At 39.9% G+C, this 22,212-nt stretch overlaps 2 protein-coding genes across 2 annotated transcripts in view; one reads left to right on the forward strand and one right to left on the reverse strand.

Moving 5' to 3' along the window:
• The window catches only part of LOC307026121 (cadherin-12-like), a 91,662-nt gene extending 82,855 nt beyond the window's left edge, over positions 1-8,807 (reverse strand). Inside the window, exon 1 of the mRNA XM_079661266.1 lies at positions 8,571-8,807. The gene's annotated coding sequence lies outside the window, so the exon portion shown is untranslated. The remainder of the gene's footprint in view (positions 1-8,570) is intronic.
• LOC307026123 (cadherin-6-like) overlaps positions 1-22,212 on the forward strand; it is a 572,233-nt gene that overhangs the window by 38,979 nt on the left and 511,042 nt on the right. The gene's annotated exons all lie outside the window — the stretch shown is intronic.

The following is a 22,212-nucleotide window of genomic DNA, read 5'->3' on the forward strand; positions in this document are numbered from 1 at the left end:
ATAAGTATCACTTACATCTGCAGTGTATTCTAATGATATGCCTTTGACGTGAAAGGTGTATTATTTTGTCTGTTGGAAGAGCAGTTTATGTATACAGTGGCTTGTTGCATATCTGAACTCGCAAACCTTTTGTTTAATCTGTAAATGTCAGAGCCACAGATCTCTGAATAGTTTTCTGTGTGTTTACAGTGAATGCATTATGGATTAGCAGTAAATATGCAACATGGCAGAATGTATTAGCCATCAATGGAGTTTTGTATAATCAAATAGGAAGCATTGCTTTCCTTAGAGGCAAATGTTTGTTAGAAGCCAAAGTAGTTTCTTCAACAAAAGTAATCAAACAGTTGTGCCTAACATTTAGCTTTAGAGTTCATTGAAATGTCGTTTTTAATACTAAGAGAACAAACAATATTAATAAATATTCCGTTTTGCTGAGAAGCAGGTACTAAGTTGATTATTAGATAACACCTCAAATGGTTAGATACTCTTTAAAAAAAATGTTTAGCAACACCATGCAGTTTACAGTATGTCACTGAAAGTTACTGGATCGCAAACTTATCCAATTTAAAGTTGAGATGTTTCGCACAAAATAAACCAAGTGATTTATGGCTCCTTAACAGAGATGATCGATCTGTCAGTCCAGTGGATCTCGCAGACTCTCAGATATGTGGCTGGTGGAGGCCTCGCTCGCACAAGGGTGACTGGGCATAGTGTTGTTTATTCTCTACACCATGAAGTCAACGGACCAATGCTCATCAGTAAAACTCAGCAGGCTAGGTCACAGCTGTCAAATCCAGAGCTCGGAGTCTTCGGGGGTTTATTGTGAATTTAGCTTTTTACTGACTCATGGTTTTGCTCACATGAAGAACAGAAATACTAAACCTATGACAATGCAGTAAGAAAAAAAAAGCCACTCCTGTGATCCTTGATTATTGTCATATTATTTGGAACTGAGGAAAACTACTTCCAGTAATATAACATGCACATTGACACTTATAGCTGCTCTTAACTTGTACATACATCTTTGCTAATTGACTTTCATCCAAACAGAACAGAACAGATTGCTTCTGTGGGAGCCTATTTAAGTTACTTGCAACCAGAACACACAGAGACACAGCCCCGAGTTTCACACGGAATCCACAAGTTTCATTATCCAACATTCAATACCAGTGTGGTATCATGTCCAACAACACTGAACACTGAAAAGTGCTACCTAGTTCACTCAAACTGATTTGTAGCACTCTATTTTTTGTTCTTGTTCAGTTCCATAGCATGGCCCGGTACCACTATTCTTTTTGTACACGGCAAGAGAGACAGTTTGACGCTCTTGCCACATTTTCATCTGCCTGTTGCAGCGACCAAAGCATTTGATTGCCACAATCCAGACTCTTGATTCCAATCCTCTCCTTGTAAAATATCATGCTCTCTTTTCTTTTCTTTGAAGAATACTAGAAACACATTTCTCCCCTCCATAGAAAGGCTGCCCTCTATAAATGTATTATACTCAGGCAATACTTTATTTAAAAATGTCATTGTTGGTACTATCCTCACTTTAAGCTGAGAGAAATCGACTCTCAATGTCATCCGGAAACTGATGTCATGTATTCAAATCTGCACTTTCATAGTACAGTAAGAGTCCTCTATGTTACATTATATTGAAATTACATTTACAAATTAACCCTTTTAATTAACAAGTATACATATGAATTGACAGAAACATTTACTTTTACCAACGTACATTTGTGACATTGAAATGTACAAAGGTACCCAACTTCTTTGTCTTTTTTAATCATTGTCACAACTGAGAAACTCTCGCAGCCTCGATGTTGAAGTGAACACAATACATTAACCCCAGTGAATCTTTGCTACCCCCCCCATTCATTTTTCTGCACCCGCTTCCTCTGTACCTTACACTGTGTCCTATTCATCACAGGCACTGCACAGAGTAAGGAAAGTACCATCACACTGACCTTGAGGAAGTCTCGCTCATAAGAAGACTTACCCAGGCTAAGATTTAGGGTCTGTCAAGATGATTTCTTATTCTATTTAATGGAGGAAGTGCAATGCTTTATCACTCCCCAGGTTCATGGTTTATATAAGGTCTACGCACCCACCCTGTTTGAAATGGTAAGCTGTTAAGGAAAAAAAACCTGTACACAAAAAAGATGTCCTTAAGAGTCACAATGATATAGGTGCAAGGAGGTTATGTTAATCGACTCTCTTCTGAACAGTAAACTCCGAAACAGATGACAATGTCTCCTCAATGACGTTTTCAACTAAGACATTTGTCGAGAGATAAGCGTGAATGAATGCAGAGGAAAGTGTTTATTTGTCCTCTCATCTAAGGCAACCTATTGTATTGATGTTGCAGAAGTTTGTAATAGTTTGAAAAGTCTGCATTTTGTTGACAGATTATTGTTAACCAAATGCTTTATGGGTAAACGCTTCAATTGGATGTCATTGTATGCCAAATCCACCAAATTGCTACAGCTTGCGCCTGGATACATTTGCTAATTTTTACCCATCTCTCCTATCATATCAAATCTGTTGGTATCGCTTATTATAGCTATCATCATCAGCAAACTCTCTTCTGTCCTTGGCGCAAAGTGTTTTCCGTACTTTTCTGCTTTTACGAGAGGAAAGTCAATAGTTAAGTATGATTGAACCAGTTGAGAGTAACACAAAGACTTTCATAAAGCTTTGTAATGGAAACGCCATCAGCTCAGCAGTGGCTAACATGACTGGCAGTCTAACCGTAGTATTAACTCAGCACATCATGATACAAATATACATCGGCAGGCTGATATTTCATGGATAAGTGCAGCTGAGATTTGCAGTTAGCACCTATCCTCCCATATCAAACTGCTGCCTGCTGCTTTCCTAGCTCAACCTCTTTTCTACTTCAGTAAGTTATGATGCAATTTTCCTCTCTGCTATGATAACGACGAGAGGAAGAGATACCAGAAAGAGAGACTTCTATGGATGCATATTTTTTAATTAAACTTCCGCCTGCTGTTAGTACACATACTTGGATTACTACCTCAGATATTTTAGACTCCATTCAAAGCACCTGTGTACTGTATTGTCGTTGTTCTGTCAGTGTGTGGTCACAACTGTAAACGTGTAGCGTTTACTTCCTACTAAAAACGTCTTCATAGAATAGCTTAGCTTCTACAGTATGCACCAAGTATCATAGACTGAAATGAATTCAGTTTAAGATACTGTGAGACCATAACTAGACTGATGGGAAATGTACTTAAACATTTATGCTGCATGGGTTGCATCTAAAGCAGTCTACAGTATATGCTGGGGAGGGAGACTTGCTCCAAGGTGTTAAGCTAAATGTGATATGTGATAGTTTGTGAGAGGTACTTCACAGGAAGGTGCTATCTGCTGCACTGGGAAATGATGTGATTTAAGGAGCACTCTTTATTTTAATGAAATGAAGATTAGTTGTGACGTGGATGAATACATGTGAAAATGTGATGTGGCGTATTGTATAGTGGACAGAATTAATTTCAGAGGCTCCTTGGAAAAAGGAAGACGTTGTTGTGTTGTATACTAGCTTGATATATTTTCAATGTAGGCAACACAATCATTGAACCATTAAATCACGGAAATATCCTATTTTGAATATTAGGCTAAGGTAAAACATACGATCTCTGTATCAATATTTAGATGATGGAAATTGCTTTGCCTCTTTACACATCTCTTTAACTTAAACACATTGTTTAAAACACTTATACCCTTAATAGTTTAAGCCATTTGTCAAGCAAAATATGTATTGATGAAACGTTTAACTTGAGGCTCTTTGTTGGTTTAACCAGTTGAGCCCCATGCCCCCTGGTACCGGGGGCAAAACGCAACATCTTGCAAGAAACGGCATCTCAGGGCTTCTTGACATTTAACAAACTATAAGTGTGTCGTACCCACTTAACGGGAGGAAACTCAGCTATCAGGCAATATTAACCATTTTTAGCAAAAACACAAGGGTAATATCAAGCCTCTGAATTAGCCCTGAGCGAAACAATTCTAACGCACTTAGCACAGAACTCACGATATACATACTTTATTACTTATCGGATCTGCACAAACAAGATATAACATTAGAGCTGAGATTCCACCAATTCTAAAGGTATAAGTATCATCCCTGTGCAACAAAAACTCAGGGCAGCGAAGGCAAACCCAGAGAACACACCACATAGTTTTACTGAGCCAAAACGGCAAATATGTCTTACTGTACCTTCACTGTTTTTCAGATCAAAAGTTGTGTAGAAATATGAAGAGGACCCCTTGGCCCTCATGGATAAAATGGACAAACTCCTAACCACAATAATGGGTATTCCAGCACTAACTACAGCAGTCATCATCCGTTACTAAAAAAAGAGAAACTGACAGATTGCCATGATACAAAGGATTCCTGGCGCTTTTTTTCTCTCTCCTCAACTCACAAGGAAATAAACATGTTATGACTAGTATTGATGCTTCAACTCCATTATTTCTCTAAAAGGTATGCTGATAGCCTGAGAATCATCTGCAAAATGTAATCAATTCTCCAGAATAGTGTATTTCATATCTATTTCTGCCTCTCACTTTACTGCAGTAGTGCTTTTGCGCTGCTCAGTCCCTATAATGAAAGGCCCCACTAGCACCCTCTCCAGAAATCATTACAATCTCCCTCTACCTCTAGGGTCAGTAAACTAATAGTCATTCACCTGTGTGACAGGAAATCTTTCCCAAGTTGCCATTGGGGGCCAGTGAGGTTGTGTTTAAGGTTATCGAGTGGAGGCCAGCCAGAGATGACTGTATAGTGTTTGGATGGATCTTGTGATTAAATGTGTCAGGTAGAAAGTCATTCATCCACAATGCAAAGGAACCTGTATTACCTGCTAATTGGCAGTCTTTTTTCCTCTGGCAATCAATGAAAACACATTTTGAATAGCTTGCCAATGATGGCGACACAACAAAGGACAACTTTTATAAATGTTTGAGTGAAGGCATTGGCAACAAAACACCCTATATCATCCACTTGTACTTGTGCCTGTGGCCTCCAGTGATTTTTATGACCACGGCTGTTATTGCCCACTGTTGGCTGAGAATCTGTGGTGGATTTCTCAAAGGGATTGCATACATGTATTCAAAGGCACAAAGACCCTCTTTGGAATATTTAAATAAATGGTTGTGTAGAAAAGTTCACAAAGTATTCTTACAAAAGGAGAGCTTGAACTGACCTCACTTAGGACTTTCCTCTAAATATCTTCAAAGGAAATAGTTGTGTATGGAAAGTGAAATCACAAAAAAGTTTAAAAAAAAACTGTGGTCATTTTCCTTGAACGCTCCACTGTGGACATTCTAAGAAAGGCCACAGCAGTGCTCGGATAGAGTAATAATCAATGTCCAAACTCCGCACAGTCGCCTCTCCTTTTATCTCCCATCACACCATACTGTGTTCACTGTTTGTTACAATCATAGCGCAAAACAGTTGTGTCCTCGATACAAAATGGTATCTTCAGGTAACTGCCTCCTTCCCACTTCTTCTATTTTCACCACTACTTCAAACATGTGTGTATACCACAGGGAAGGGTATTTGTTTTTTTATTTTCTAGAAAAAGCCTTTAGTGTCAGTATGCTGCAGAAACTGATGTTTTTCCTCTGCCGGGTATTCCTTCCCCTGAGAGGAAAAAACAGCATGTCCGAAAAGCTGACAAATGAACAGAGACAAATCTATATAAATAATTGCGAAGTGAAGTGAAGAGGAGTTGCCCATCATTCAGAGCAGAAGCGTGCACAATATCTCCTGGAGATTGAGAGTCATCCATCCCTCTAAGACTTTCATTTGAGATGTTTAGGGCTCTTGCTGGTGATAGTGTGGGAGCCGGGAGAGCCCTGTCTGAGGGGTCTGCAGGGGTCTTGGCAGAGTGTGGCTCGATGCGGGAGAAATAGCTGCCTGACAAGAAGCACGCACAATGCAGGAACAATCGTTTCATCTGAGATTGGCCTTGAGACAGCAGACGGAACCACCAGATCCACTTCTCTGATTAGCATTCAGATGCTTTAAACTGTGCAAGCAAGTGTCTGACAGTTAGTTTAATCATTCTTATGGTGCTGCAGACAAATGCACACAGACGCATAGATTCACATACGCAAACATAGAGACAACTGATTTAGAGCAGAATTATTAAAAAATGAATGTATTGAAGAGCCCAAGGTGAAGAGAGTCTGGAGACTCCAAATAATCTCAAGTATTGATTGTGTTAAGCCCGAGGCTCTTGATGGGCACTAACTTCAAAATGCAGTAATAGGTGGCATATCTGGATGACTGATCACTGCAGTTCCGCTTACGCTAAAGGCTGCGCACCATCCCATAAATAACAGCTCCCCCTTAACAGACAGTGTGCAGTGGATCAACGATCTTATGACAGCTGAGTGGACATGTGCTTTAATTTACCGCAAAGCACTCAGTCTTTCCATTACATTTACATGGACAGCGCGGAGAACGCATATGGAGACTTCACATTCACCCTGACAAGGGGTCTTGCTGTCTTGCTGTGGCAGATCTGTCAGGCCACGCAGGTAATTGATAACAATATGTTTAGCTTTGTCCTTCTCAAGTCTCTGTCGGTCCTAAATAAGCACTTCAACTCTTAAGACGGGTATTCCTCAGTCAAATATGAAGACACGGTGGGATATTGAACCATACTCATGTTTAAAAAACCTAGCAATATCGTCAACAAAGTGGTAATTTATTTTTCTTGGGCTCCAGGGTTATTGAGTAAAATTAATCATAAATCCCCGTCAAAAAATCGAACCAAACTTGATTGCAGAGAGTGTAAGTAAACCTGTTGTTCTGAAACAGGAGAAAAACTTCCACTGAATTTTTCACAACATGCACCTGGGCAGATGTTATCACCATCCTCACTTAATAACAGCAGAATAGTGCTTCTCTTCATTTATCCGCTCTAATGCAGTTATAATACCTGAGCGCTTGGTGGCTGCATGCCCTGAATGCTCATTTTCTGCACAGTAGCCTCTGTGTACTCAAAGGGTCCAGCTCCTCTTTTCCTTTGGAAGTGGACTGCTTGGAGCGTAATTTGATTATTCCAAAGCAGGTGTTTTCAGCTGAATGCTGATAAGGAAATGCAGTGCCTCTGACACAAAAGTGATTTATATTAGATGCGCTTAAAATAGTGGAAGACTTAATTTTTTTTTTTTTTATCTAATCTGTAAACGAAGATGGGATTACCTTTGAAAATCTGTTTGAAATAATGTTACACACATGCTGAGAATAGTCATCTCCATTATTTTCTGGTGCAATGCACATCAATTTAAAAGTATTTCAAGTGACAATAGGCGTTGTCTTGTATATCTCTTCGCCCACTTGCCTGCCAGTTGCATTTGATGCAACACAGTAGTTTGGGATAACTGTGGCTTGGAATATTTCAAGAGATGCAAAGTGGATGGTATAACAACTTCCAGTGGGACTGCTGATGTAACAATCAAATGTATAAGTTCACAGCAGATGTGGCTCAGCATCGCTCGAGGGTACATGTTTAAATGTTGTGCCCTTACATCTCCTTTCTGGCTCATCTGAATGAGCATCTGCTGTGGATCGGGGGCAAGGTTACATCTGTGATCCCGTGTTCCTCAGCAAATCAGATTCTGTCGAGCCTCTTTTCTATCCTTTCAGATTGTTCTCTCTAATCCTTTCCAACACTACTAGAATGGTCTTAGCCACTTATAATATTGCTGATACACACTGAGTGCAAACAAAAGGAATAATCTCTTGCCGGAGATTGAGCCATCAGACCCCGAGTACTGTTGCTCTCAACCAAAAGTAGTTTTATCAGCACTGCACTGTGTAAACACTATCAGTTACATTTAAAATGCATACATAAGATTCACCTAAAGGCTTCCATTCCCATGTAGAAAATAACTTTCATATCACAGGTTCATTATAGTTGTACATAAATATGGATTAAACGATGTTGGCAGCTTATTTACACAGCAATTAGATGGACTTGCCAAAGCACTTGACATGCCATGGTGTGATAATCGCTGTTGAACACTCTCCAAAACAGTGTTGAAAAGCTGCAAAGACTTTCATATGCAAATGAACTAACCTGCAAATGAGGTCGGCAGATTCAGAGTGTTGCTTGATATGTGAACCTGTGAATCTGCATTTATCAACACATACTGAATTCTCGTTTCACTCCATAAGACATGACAGAAAGCACAAGTGACAAACAACTGCGGTCCACAGACTTAAAGCAGTCGTGTTCTTCACAACTGCTTCTGTTGAAACATTGTCAAGGGCACAGCTGGACCACATTTCATCACACTCAGCCAGCTGTTAGAAATAAGTGTCTTAACTGTGTTCAGAAGAAATAAAAATGCCGGTAACACAATCAAATAAAACACCTCCTGTTATGTGAAGCTCTGTCAACAAGCTATAAATGTATATCACCTGCACATGGCAAGACACAGAGTTTCTGGAAATCTGTTTAATTTCTACAGAGGTGAACTAGTGTTTGTGCAAAATGCCTACAAGCAAAATAAGAAGATACACTCACCATTAGTGGGATACTTTAGAGCAGAGACGTAGCCAGTTTAATCCAAATAATCACTGAATCAAACCTTTCTGCAAGAGCACACTCTCCCCTTTTACTCCTCTTTTAATTCTCTCGCTCTCCCTGCTTTCCTCTTTGGAGCCTTTCTTTCATTATCCCGCTCTTGGTGCACAGTTGGAGAGCCCACGCTGGAACAGATCAGATGCTGCGTGAGTTGCAGAGAAAAACAGCTTCGGAATAGCTGGAGAATACACGGGAGCTAAACCAAAGTGGAGCGCGTCGGTGCCGTTACAGAATGACGACTGAGAGAGGGAGCGAGTGAGTGAGCGGTGAAGTGAGAGAAAGAAGCTTGTGTGTGTGTGTGTGTGTGTGTGTGTGTGTGCACATCAGAGAGGAAGTGTGTGTGAAGGGGGGAGAGAGAGAGGGATAGAGGGAGGCAAAGGGAATGTGAGAGGGTTGCTGCTGGCTCGGAGGCAAGCGACAGTCGTGATTGCATTGGCGTACGGCAGTATTTCACTCCCCCCCCCCCCCCCCCCTCTCCTCAGGTCCCCTGGGCACAGGGGATCTTCATCATGAAGCAGATTAGAGCCAACTAGTAAGCACCCCGCCCCCAAACCCCCCAATGACACACATACAGAGCCAGTGGTGTGTGCTGTGGTCACCGGGGGTGTTCTAATTGGAGGGACACTCGGAGATGCTGCTTTTGTCCGGAGCTCATGAGCTTCACACCCTCTGAGGTCCCGACCGGAATTAAAGAACTTCTAGCTCTTTGCAGTCACAAGTGTGTTAATTCATCTTTTCTTGGAACTGATGAAATATAAGTTTTTTTTTTTTTTTTTGGATGTGTCCAGTAATGTGCTGTGGAGGTTTGGGGGTCATTGGAGTGAAAGGTGTGGTTATGTGGGGGTCCAATTGACTGAAAGCTGAGCCAAGGGAGGGGGCTGTGATCTGTACTGGTTCTGTTCAATGTTACCTCGTGCCACCGTCACGCTGCAATAAGCAGCTGACAATTACTACTTTATGCTAATATCATTTAAAATGTTTTGTTTGGCCACTGTTTATGCAAATGTATTTATATTTACATAGGGGGATACCCACTGGCAATACTGTTGGCAGATAACCACAGTGGATAATACAATTCATTTGTCGCTTTTGGGTTCTAATTTAATTTATTTATTTAATTTATTTAATTTAAAGGGATGTCATTAAAACGGAAAATAAATCAACATGGCAAATAAAATAATTTAAGTTACAGCTCATCATAAATGGCAGTGCAGTATTGGGAAGATGATGTATTAGTGCAATTAAGCATGCATGCATGTTTATGTTCTGTGTGAGATATTTCACATCTGTAAGCGGTAGTTAAAAAAGTTATAGTACGTGATAGATAGTGTTAACGGCAGACTGGGAATACATTTAGTGAAGATTCTTAACTTTTTGATAACATTGTCAGTGGTATTTTTCCAAGTTTCTTTACAGTGAATATAAGGATCAAAATGATATTATGTTAACCTGAGGTCAATGTTATGTAATGCCTGGTTAATATAGCACAATAGGGTGCAGAGGTGTATTGTTGGTGTCGTGATATTTGTCTTTACATGCGTGCTCGCTATGAAAGAGATGAGGAAGGAAGTACGTGTGTAAGGAAAATCGCCCTGGGTTGGAGTTTGGGGGAAATCAGTTGGAAGAGAGGAGGCATCAGCTGGTTCCTGCTAATACCCATAACCTCTCAAAAGAGACAGAGCTAATAAAGAAACCCAACACCTCCCCCGCGATTCCCAACAGAGATCACCAAAGAGGAAGAATTACATCATCAAAACATCCAAACTTTACGGTTCCTCTGAAGTCTGGCAGTTGTCGCTGATGGTGACCTAAATTCCCTTATTTTCTTGTATTGCATGATTTAATGCAGCGCTTCTTGCCTTACTTGGTCATGCAGAATACATATGTCATATTGGATCTCCCTGGCATATTGAGGAGCAACCACCAGCTTTAACCTTTTAAAATTAGACCTTGATGTGCAGAGGGAATCAAAGGTGGCACACATCACTCTATGGAAAAGGTTATGGAGGCATTAGCATTTAGTCCTCTCTATATTTCATTTTGACTGTCTTGAAGATGGACAGGGCTAACGACGAAAAAAAAAATCATCTTTCTTTCCGCTTGCTTAAAATGACTCTGTTCAAAAACTGTTCAAATTCTCAATGCTTTCACTTTCAGTGAAATCAAAGCAATTTTCTTCAATTACATATAAAAATACATCATTTCCTCTTAAATTTCAGGACAGTTGAACATCTCAACACAGGAAGATAGTAGAGTGCTTGGCAGCAGGAACCACTTTATCTACAGCAAGGGAACAACACATTTGTGGAAGATTACACTGAAGTGTCCCACATCAGCTCTAATCATTCCAATCATCCCATTTCCATAGTCAGCAGAAAGCTATTTGGAATAAAAAGGGAACACTAAATTGACGCCAATGTGAACCAAAAAAAAATATTCTCCAAAGCTGAAAGCTGTATTTGAATATAACTATGCAGCATTTTATACACTCAGCAGTCCTGGCTGACAGCCCTGCTCCCAGATCAACTCTGTCCAGATGGCATGACATGGCCCAAGAGGACTCCATTTGTAATCCTCTTGGCACAGGCTCAGCTAAGCAAGAGGTGGAACGGATGCTCAGAGTTAGGCGTCAATCACAGCATTTCAGACTGGCCACAACTGCTGTACGGGACACACGAGTGTCCCATGCAAGTATGCATGCAGGACACAGAGACAACAAGTGCCCTGGCATCAGTCCATAGAAAGGATTGACTGACATTTAATTGAAGGTCATGATACGTTACAGGGCAGTCATGAAGGCGCACTGCAGATAGGATGAAGGCTCCAGCTGGGAAAACATAACCTTCTGGAACAGACATAGAAAATACAGGATTAAGGCCTCAACAACTCATTTGCTGAAATAAAGTAAAATGCTGTGAAGCACACATCCCATAGCCTATCCAACACATTGATATTGGGGGAAAACATTTTTTATTTTAGAAGGCTTATTTACGGGAGCATTTTTTGCACATTTTCATGACTTAATTTCGCGAAACTAATTTACATAATTAGCAGAAGGAACAATACTGGTCAAATCTGGCGAGAGTCCCCAAATCTCGTTTTGTAACTCCTAATAGACACAGAGGAGTTTGAAAACATCATCAGACATTTGACAGAAATTCTTACAAATATCCAAAAAGTAGAATTAATTATGTCTATAAAAAAAAAACTTTAGACTGTAAAAGTAATGCAGAGTATAAATAGTTTAATTTAATTGCCTTTTCGTTTATCTGTTGTTGAATTGGCCACCAGAGAACTGCAATTGTTAATTTTTCTTATCCTTAGAATATAATTGGGGGACTACGTTAACAATTGAAACAAATAAAAGAAGAGGGAAAAAAAATGGTTTACGCTTCTCTCACATTTGTGTGCACTTCAAATTCAGTCTTAAGGAATTTCATTTTTCTCTGTTTAAGATAAAATGCTTCGAGCAAGATGTGTACATTTTTAGATATCAATATTTTTTTCTTAGTGTTAAGCTATTATTTTCTGATATCAAAAGTCGTTATATACATCACAAAGACACCTAAGACAAAACAGCACGGTTTGTACATTCACACATGTGAGTTATCTCGTTTTATTTGCAAGCCCCACTTTTGAAACACTTACCATTCCTCTTTCATTAATTGAGCTGAGTTCATTCTAGCACATGATAATCGCTCACATGGCTAAATGGACCTCAGTTTTCCAAACCATAATAACATATTCTTGCTTCACTCTCATTTTCCACTTCACATGCCTGGGGATGACATGGGGGCTGCTGGATAGGTGGGACCCAGGTGTAGTTCCTATTAGAGGCTAAGTTAATGGAATCACTAGCCTGCCTCTCTCCGGCTGAACACAGGAGCAGCCAGTCCTGAGGGAGGTCTGGCCCAAAAAGGAGGGCATCTGGAGCCACTCAATTGCCCCCCCCCCCCCCCCCACACACACACACACGCACACACACACACACACACACACACACACACACACACACACACACACACACACACACACACACACACACACACACACACACACACACACACACACACACACACACACATATGCAATTACCAGCATCAGACGCATCATCTTGAAACAAATACTCAAGATCTGCGGATCACGATTTCTGGTTATAGTAACATTTTAATCAAGCACACAGTGGTTTTGAATAGCTGAGACAAATCTTTGTAATAGATTGAGGAGAGTTAATGTCAACAATTTCTATTATAAATATTACAGTAAACCTAATTTGATTTGCATCACATTTTTATTTTTGAGAAGAACATTCCATATATGATAGTTACAGTTTAAGGTTCAGAGGCTTTATTGACATATTACTACAGCATAGACGTTGGCAATGAAAATTCGTATGACCCAGGCATCCCATCAATACGACACAGTATGCATACAGTACTTAACACACAAAATGGCGCAAACACATCAAGCGTGACACAATGGTGCATTTATAAATGCAGGAATAAGTAGTCTACTGAAAAGGCTACCAAAAACTCCCAAATGAAAAATTTAAAATTACATTTTTTTGTACAGCTTATTGTAATAATATTTAATATGTGCATTATTCACAATTGTGGTAAAAACATTCTTTATTGCAGTGAATCAGTTGGTGACAACATGTGATGTTAAAGCGCTGCTTAGCCTTGTGGAAAAAGTCAGGATAAGTGTTCAATCAGAACAAACAAATCTTTGATTAAGTATGCTCACATAAAAACACTCCTCACAATCAAGACCTGACAGAGTGTTTTTAAGAAAAATTCAAATACTGTTTACTGATCACAGTACCATTGCCACATTGATCTGAATGGAGCAGTAATTAAGACAGCATGCATTTCCGAGAGTTGCTTGAACGGAGCGAGCCAAACACTCGGTCTGACAATGCCCCGCAACACAGGTTGCCATTAACAACAATCAGTGCAGGCACCATGAATGAGACATCCAATCACTTTCCCAAAGCTGTACTGCCAACCTAATGAACGAGATTAAAAATGCCTGTTTAAGAGAGGCTGGCGCGTGTTTCCATGATGATGTGTTTCTTCCGGCTGCTAAAGACAAAAGCACAGTAACAATGCTGGAAGATTTATTCTCGATTTTAAGATAATGACCATAAGGGAAACATATTGGTTGTAGGGGAGAAAAATCCACAAGCAATTTGATTTAGTGTGCAAAATGTGGATGTCACAGAAATTGCCCCACAAATAAAACGAGGTCACATTTTCCACAGGTACTGTAGGAGTAAAAACTGTCTCAAAGTTTGGATGATTTGACAATTTGATCAGCAATCTTCGCGAGTAATCAGTCCTGGCAGACACAAGCCCACTGCTGTCAGTGCCAGGGGCGGCTGCGAAATGAGCCCATATTACTCGTCTGCCGCATCGGCTGAGGGATGTGTAGTCAAGCAAGCATTTGGCAAAGGTTTGGAGTGGGAGTGGGAAGGAAGAAACGCATTAAATACTGTGGAGAGATGAAGCGGCCAGCATATGGGCTTTTGCCTGCAGAGGTGGAGGTATATTGAACGAGTGAAGGAGGACGGGCTGAACAGCCAGGAGGGCTGTGGTGCAGAAAGTGCCTTGACTCACCGCAGGCTCTGAATTGTGCTCTGCAGCTACACTATATTACTTTTATATGCTGTCCACCTGACTGCAGCACACAGCCCCAAACTTGAACCTAGTGAGATTATTTTAGTATTTCTCTCAGGCTGCTCAAATATACCCACCTTTTTCCTCTATTTAAACTTGACCCGGTGTGCAGTTGTCACAGTTGCTTCTCTGTGGTCTGTTTTTCTGGCCACTGCAATTTGATGGGATAAGTACTGAGGTCTGTCCTATTAATGGTGGTGAGCCAACTTGGATGTTATGATGAAAACGAGAGACATGTAATCTCTGAGGGTAGGACGGTGCCAGGGAAACAGCTTTCCTGTTTGTCCACAGCATGGATTTAGATCCCTTCATCCCAGCTCTCTCCCACTGCCTTCACAGGGTTATTATCCTCTGAATTCCCACGGTGTGGCCAATCAACAGATGTGTTTAAACTGAATTTGTCTTCCCTCCCAACAAGCCTCCCACACAGCCACTGATATTCTATCATGTGACAACATGGCACATTCGTCATGATTGCCAAGGCATTGTTTGCAAATGTGTTTGTGTGTAAATGACATTGAGCAAATGCTTTATCCTTCAACTAGAATATCCAACCAAAACATTTAGCTTGAGGTTATGTCTAGTCTGGGTGTTGTTACAATATATATATATATACAGGTCAACACATTATGTGTTAGTGTGTTGAATGTCTCCAAATGCAAAACATTGAACATGCTTTTGACCTTTGATACAACTACAGTACAACATGCATCTCAATGTGGACACCTTCCACAGTACATTTCAAAGATGCAATATCAACAGTTTTTTCTGGTTTCTACCTATTTTTTGTCTTTTAGGAGCAACATATAAATAGAATATTTCAACTGTTTTTTATTTTTATTTCTAAATAAATAACACATTTGAGATCGGAAGCATTCTGAGAGAGGTTCACATACATGTGGCTACTTCTCTGTTTGAGGCCATTCTCATGCACCTTATTTTTTATTTTAAAAGCAGAAAGTAATGAGCCCTTCGCATGACTCATGAGCCACTTGTATATTACTAACAATCCAGGTAGCTTTGGAGCAGTTACCATCCACAGCTCAATTTGTCACTGATGATTATTCCAGCAATTCAGTTTTTTAAATTGGGTCAATAAATAGCTGTCAGTCTAATTCATTTGGCACTGAGTCATTAATGCTAGAAAGATGCTGTTGTAGCGCTGCTGGAGCCGCCACCCTTGGCAAGCAGGGCTTACATTAATTTGCAGCTGGATTGGTTTGAATACACACACAGGCAGAAAGAGATAACGAGGGGTAGACCCAGCTTATATACAATATAGGATTCTAATACCAGCAAATGACCACCTTCACCTTCTCCTTAAGGAGCTGTTTCCACCCTGAATAACAAGTCACATTAAAATCCCGCAAGTAAATACTGAGCTTCATAAACTTGTATCACCGGCTGTATTTCATTATTACAACTCATAAACACATCAGTGTATATGCAGCGAGTTCTTTCTCTGACTGAATCTACCAGCTGTCCTTTCTGTTTTATACTGAACCACACATCTGTCCACACCATTAAAACCGTGTGCTTGTTACATCCCAACACATTTCCCCACAAATTCATCAGAAATCATGTTATCACATGCTGCACTTTTTACTGTGTGTCATTTACTACGCTAAATGAGTTGTCCAATCCATTAGGCATACAGCGTTTATCAGTGGTCAACATGTGTGGCAAATTAAAGAAGAGGGATAGTCTCTGTTTATATCATTTCTGCAGGGAAATCCGGAAATAAAAAAAAAGGCTACGGATGGAGTGGGTGCTTGCTAAAAGTGCCAAGCCATTTCTTTCAGTAATCTCCCCCAGGGGCTGGTGGGGCTTGCTGTTGCCTCTGAATGCGTAAACTAATAGTGGAATATCATTGGATATGGTCCTTGGCTGTGAACATAATTCATAGCACTTTTCTCTGACACACATTTGTGTATCATAGTATGAGGGAAACAAGCTTTGGATATTCAGTAGAATGAGGCTCTTTGAGGAAATACACTGAGTGATCTCCTAACATGCAAGGGCATTTTCAATTTCCTTTTTTACCAAAGGAAATCAGGTTTTTAGATGTTCTACATTTAATGTGTTTGTTGGCAAGGGAAATCACAAGCATTCTTCAGTAACATTAATAAGCTTGTGCGGGACAAATAATGCTGTTCCTGCTTGAATGCTCTTAGTGACAAGGAGATTTCAATCTGCATGTGTTTTTCCATTTAGACAAATGTGAAAAAACAACCTGCATGCACAGTACATCTGAAGACGACAGAATAAATTGGTTCTGCTGTGAATGTTTGGATCTTCTGCTGGGGGCTTATTATGTGTCATTGCACAACACCTATAAGGGTTTAAAAAATGGTTGTTATTGCACAATATTTCAACAGATACTTTTCTATGAACTGCCATGAGCAGGTCTAGCGTGCCCGGTGAGGGGGTCTGGCCATTATTGGACCTAGCTTATGGTGATGTTTAGTGTGGGATCATTATCGAATAGTTTCTTCCAACGGGCACTAAAGAGTAGTGTTGGCAGCCTCGGGCCTCAAGCTGTTCAACCTTACGCTCACTAATTGGTCTCTGTCAGGAAGGCCAGAAAGTGTCAGTTTAACAGAGTTAAAGGCTCAGGGAGGAACTCTGCTAATGAAAGAACATTTAAGAAACGGAAAGGAGTGGATTGCATTAGGATAGGGGGAGAGAACTGGACTCAGGATCGGACACAGAATATTAATTACATTTTTAGTATATGATAAAAACAAAATTTTATTTATTACTTATATCTGTATTTTCCAAATTGTTTAATATTTAAAAAACATTTCTTATCAGAGATCAATTTATTAGTCGAACTGCAGGGAAATTAACCGTGTGACAGCAAAAGCACAATGCAGATACAGACAAGACAAACAAAAAGTTAACAAAATCAAATGAGGACAAATCCATGGTAACATTTGCTGAGAATAATATAAAATAGATTTAAAAAAACCAGCTTTGCCCGCTAAGAGTGGGGGCCGTTAGTCAGTGTCTGTTTATGTGGTAACCTCTAGTGACTTTTTGCTGAGTTATGTTTCATGGCTGATTCAGTTGCCCCTCTTATCAGAACAAATCAAGTCATGTTTAATTTCTGTGGTGCTCTTGAGTGGAGGAAGCCAACGGGGCAATCTACACCCTCCTCAGGCAAACAGAGGGAGCAACTTATCAGATCAAAAAAAATCAATAATGCAAAGGTTCAGGTGATAGGAGACAAGAAAAATGAGAATCCGTCTTTGTAGATCCTGTCCCAGAATGCAAACAAATAATAATATATTTTCCCTTTTACAGGGCTGTTGGCCAAGCATAACGTTTAGGAACTCTGTAATATAAATGCAACAACAACAGTAGCCCCTGTACAAAAATATTTATAACAAACGTCTAATAAGAAAAGCAAAGGTTGAATTCTTTCACAACATAAGTGAGAAATTGCATCCATCTGCATCTCGGGCAGGTGTTCCAGTACAGTACAGTACAATACAGCAGAACATTCATTGTTACCTGTAAACAGTAGGGATTGACCTTTTTTGCATCAGTTTATGTTGGACATATCTCTATTTATTGTATAAGCAAAACACACAATTCAGGTCCCAGGTGACATTTCAGAATATAATGGTACATAATGCTGGAACACTCTGTCTTTCTATAATGCTTTTAAATGTTTTTTTCTCCCGTAGATCAACTTTTCTCATTTAATGTTGTCTCTGCTGAGTCGACATATACTGTATGTAGGCGTTATTTACGCCTCCCTCCTCTTTTGTGTCTTCTGTTAGGGGAAAGTAATCTTTTTAGATGTGCATATGGTTCCTAATCAGATCAATGATACATTCAGTTATAATAGATTTTTCAAACCTCAAATAACTATAACTAATTCATGTTAAAAGCTTCTGCACATAACTCTTTTCTCTGAGAGTTCAAGAACTAGTCTTACACTTTGGAGAAAGTGGTGATATTTCCAAAAATAAAGTTGTCATTTTATAAGAATTAAGTCACAATATCTTACAAAAACTCTACCTCCCCCTTAGTATGCAATGCATTACATAATTACCTTGCTGATATGTTAAAATATGAAGTTTGTGACTCTGCATCAGCGCTTCTGATGAAGTATACATCTTCAGATTCTGTAACCTATTGTCCACACGCATATCAAGTCCCCCACCTTTGGTAACATGTTGCTCACAGCCGCTCCCCCAAGCATTCCAGTGGGAAGCATCTAGTATATCGAGAAACAGAGGTGGTCATAAGGGGGGGGGGGGGGCCTTTGGGAACCTGCACACACTTGACAAGGGCTCCATGTCGGAGGTAAGACGCCCCACAGTCGTCCAACCTTTCTTCCTGTCCTTAAAATTGCGGAACAGGGATCAGATCTCACCTCCTCTGTACGGCAGTGGATGATATTTGTACATGACATGAGCCTTCAGATAGCACCCTGCTATGCTTCGAGATGCTTGGAAATATGAAAGGGCACATCAAAATGATGTAATGTGACTTTACCTCAAAGATAATACAAATTAGTTTGCTTTAATATTGGGAGTGACAATTCTGTCCTCAACATAAAAGTTTGGTCATGTTCCTACCAGCCACATGTGGCTGAAAACAAATATTATATGCTGGTTATCTTTGTTCAATGCTTGCATGTTCATGGGGGACACAGGTGAAGTGTGGGCCATCCACTTATGTGCAGAAGAAGGGGAACATTGCTTTGTGAGTCATAGTCATACCCCATCACTGCTCTTTGATCCCTCCCCCTTCCATAGTGGAGGGGAACGAATGCATTTACCCCTCCATAGCGTATAGAAGACGAGGGCTAAAAAAAGAAAAAGGGCCAGTTAGTGCCATCTGACAGTTTCCCCTTCTAACACCCCATGTAGCCATCTTGATGTTCCACCTGCTTGCACATGAAGACGATAAAAAAGAAACGGAAGAGACATCCATTCATTTTTAAATGATAAAATCATACATTATCTATTATTAATGTGCCAAATGCCCATCTTGAGATGCACTTTTGAAGTGTTGAAGGGTATAGCTTCTCACTTTGTTTGAAGCTGGTCTTAACAATATGAAAGGAGGTGGGTATATACAAACACAGAATATAAAGATGAGTGTGTGTTTACTTATTTATCCGTTTCATGCATTTACTCTTTTAAGGCACGGTTCACAGGAAGTGCAGGGTGGACATCTGAGCCTTTTGGGTAAAGATATTTCATAAACTGCAATAAGTGTTGTGTGCCAGCGGTAACGTCAACTCGGAACTCCTTTGGGAGTTACATATTACTTTTTTCCCCCTTGTTGACATTGGACTGGCAGCTGATTTGAAGTTTATATTTCTGGAGAGAAAATTACAAAAGTGACAAACTTTCATCTACGAATCAAGAAAAGTTGACAACTGCTGACAGTAATGGAATGCATTTCCATGTGTATGTTTTTATCATAGACTGTATAGATAAATGGGCATAGTGTCCGTGACGTCACCCATAGGTTTCTGCAGAGTTGTTGAGAAGCCCTTAGTAGACGGAGGGGGCCGCTGCCGCCTCGACAGTGAAGTCAGAGTCTACCGCACGCTCCAGCCGGATCCAAATAAGGTCAAAGAGGCGGCATAAGATAAGTCTGATATTTAAATGAAAAATACTCCACCAGGCATCAACACAACAAACACGTCCGAGTTCAAGTTGTGTTCCCCGGATCATTCTAGCAGCTTAGCCCTTGTAGCGTCCTGGAGCTAACAGAGCTAACAGAGCTAGCAGAGGGACAGAAAGCTAGAAGCAGCAGTCAGCGCAGAGTCATGTCCATCAAAGTGACCACGCTTTTATTTATGCAAACACTTTAAGACCTAATATAACTAAAAGGGGTGCGTTATAAAAAAAGTTCACTCCACAATCCATTGTCATGAAGGTGGAATCCAGAATACATTTTATTGCATCCAGGTTAGAAACATGTTTATTTCTGCTGTAAAGTTGGGCATTTTAACATGGGGGGTCCTATGGAAATGGCTCCTTTCTGCAGCCATCCCCTATCGGCCAATAGATGAACTGCAGTTTGTGGCACTTCCTTATGGGCTTCCCGGCTCTGCCCCAGAGTTTGCCGCTTGGTTTTTATCGACATTTCCTGCAACGTTGTTTAGGCCTTGAGACATCCTTTTTGCTATATTGGCTTTCTCCGGAACTTTGTTTCGATTGAGTTGACACCAAAGTTTTCATCAGGCAAAAAAAGAGGTACGGTTTATTAGCATACTTAAATGTATTGTATCGTTCAGCTACTGTACTGTAAATATGCAAGTTATTTGTGTCTCTATATATACAAGTGGAGTTTTTATTTAAAAAAAGGAAGGTTTTGAATATATTTGCAGGACAAATGAGACCCTATGTTATAAATCATACAGTGTTCAATTGTTGTATCTAGTTCACCAATGGTTTAAGTGAATGTATGTTGTCTCAACATCTAATTCACAAACCAAAGAGATTGTTAATAGTTCATCTATTACCTGAGGTTTTTCATAATGGTCTCATGAGAACAGGCTTACTTCTGTTGATACATTTATCTTGTCTACTCATGCTTGTATACTCATGAATGTATTCATAGATGCATACTCACACATTGACAACACATTCTTATTCTCACCCACCATTAGAAAATATATTGTATTCTAAATCTAAGTTCTAGTGCCCTTCTAAAAACTTTTAACTTGGAAAGATATATTTGTTAAATTGAAAGCAGAATGAGGATCAACAGAAACACACAAAATCAAAAAGGTCAAATAAAACATTGTTTATATTTTACATTACTTTACATGTTACTTATTAGACGCTTATCCAAAAGTGACTTACGTACTCAGTACTGTGGGCAATCCCCACAGGAGCAATTTGGGGTGACGTGTCTTGCCCAGGGACACAACGACATGCTGACTGCAGTGGGGTTTGAACCTGTGCTCCCCTGATCCGAACACCAACGCACTAACCCACAGCCTCCCCATATTTCATTGACTTATCAAAACAATTCCAACAAGGGGAAATTAAATATTGAGATTGTGATTGTTAAAGAACATTTGTACTCGCACATGCATAACAGTGTTCTCATTGCAATTCTACATTTCCATAGATGGCTTTTTAAGTTTCAAAGGTATTCTTTTTGGTGATGAATTCCTTTAGCAGTGCCTATTTCTCATGCTAGAATATGTCTGTGTTCCTTATACTCTAGGCTCTTGAGTTCAGGGTGAAGCAGTAATGTGGAAATTAGAGAAAAGTAAGAAGTTGCAAATTAAACCCCTGGCAGGTTATTTTCAAGATGTGCTCTCAGAACATGACTAGAGAGCTGATCATTAAATAATGGAGGCCCACGTCTCTTACATCTCACGCTATGGATTTGGGATTTCTCAGCAGTTTCAGCTCCCCTACTGTACACAATCAATATTTGATCAAGTGCCGTGTCACCAGAGCCCATGCATCTCCTTTTTAACTTTTAATTCCCTCCCCCAGATCTCTCATTCCTTTCAACTGGGATGGCAGCTTTAGCCAATATTTGATCTTCTAAGTGTGCAGCCACAATCAGTGCCCTTTGAACTGTACAATTTCAGGCATGAGTAGCTTCCATGTGCTTTGCATTGACCAAATAGTGTGGTCCCTAAATGCATTCAAATCATCTGCCCACACATCTGCCATATGAAGAAGAAAGTGGATCAAAAGCAATTTCAAAAGATGTTTAAGATAGACAGTATAGGTCAGAACTCATACATGTCCATCTAAATATGTATTAAGATTTCAAAAAATAATTATGTTCTATGTTTTGTTACATCGGGATTCGCGTTTTCACACTTGTCAAACGGATGTATTTATATCATCAAACAGGCATAGTCAAAGTGCAAATGGTTAAAGCGACCAGAGCGTGTCAAAAAT

Source organism: Notothenia rossii (assembly GCF_949606895.1).
Source record: "Notothenia rossii genome assembly, chromosome: 12".
Taxonomy (NCBI): Eukaryota; Metazoa; Chordata; class Actinopteri; order Perciformes; family Nototheniidae; genus Notothenia; species Notothenia rossii.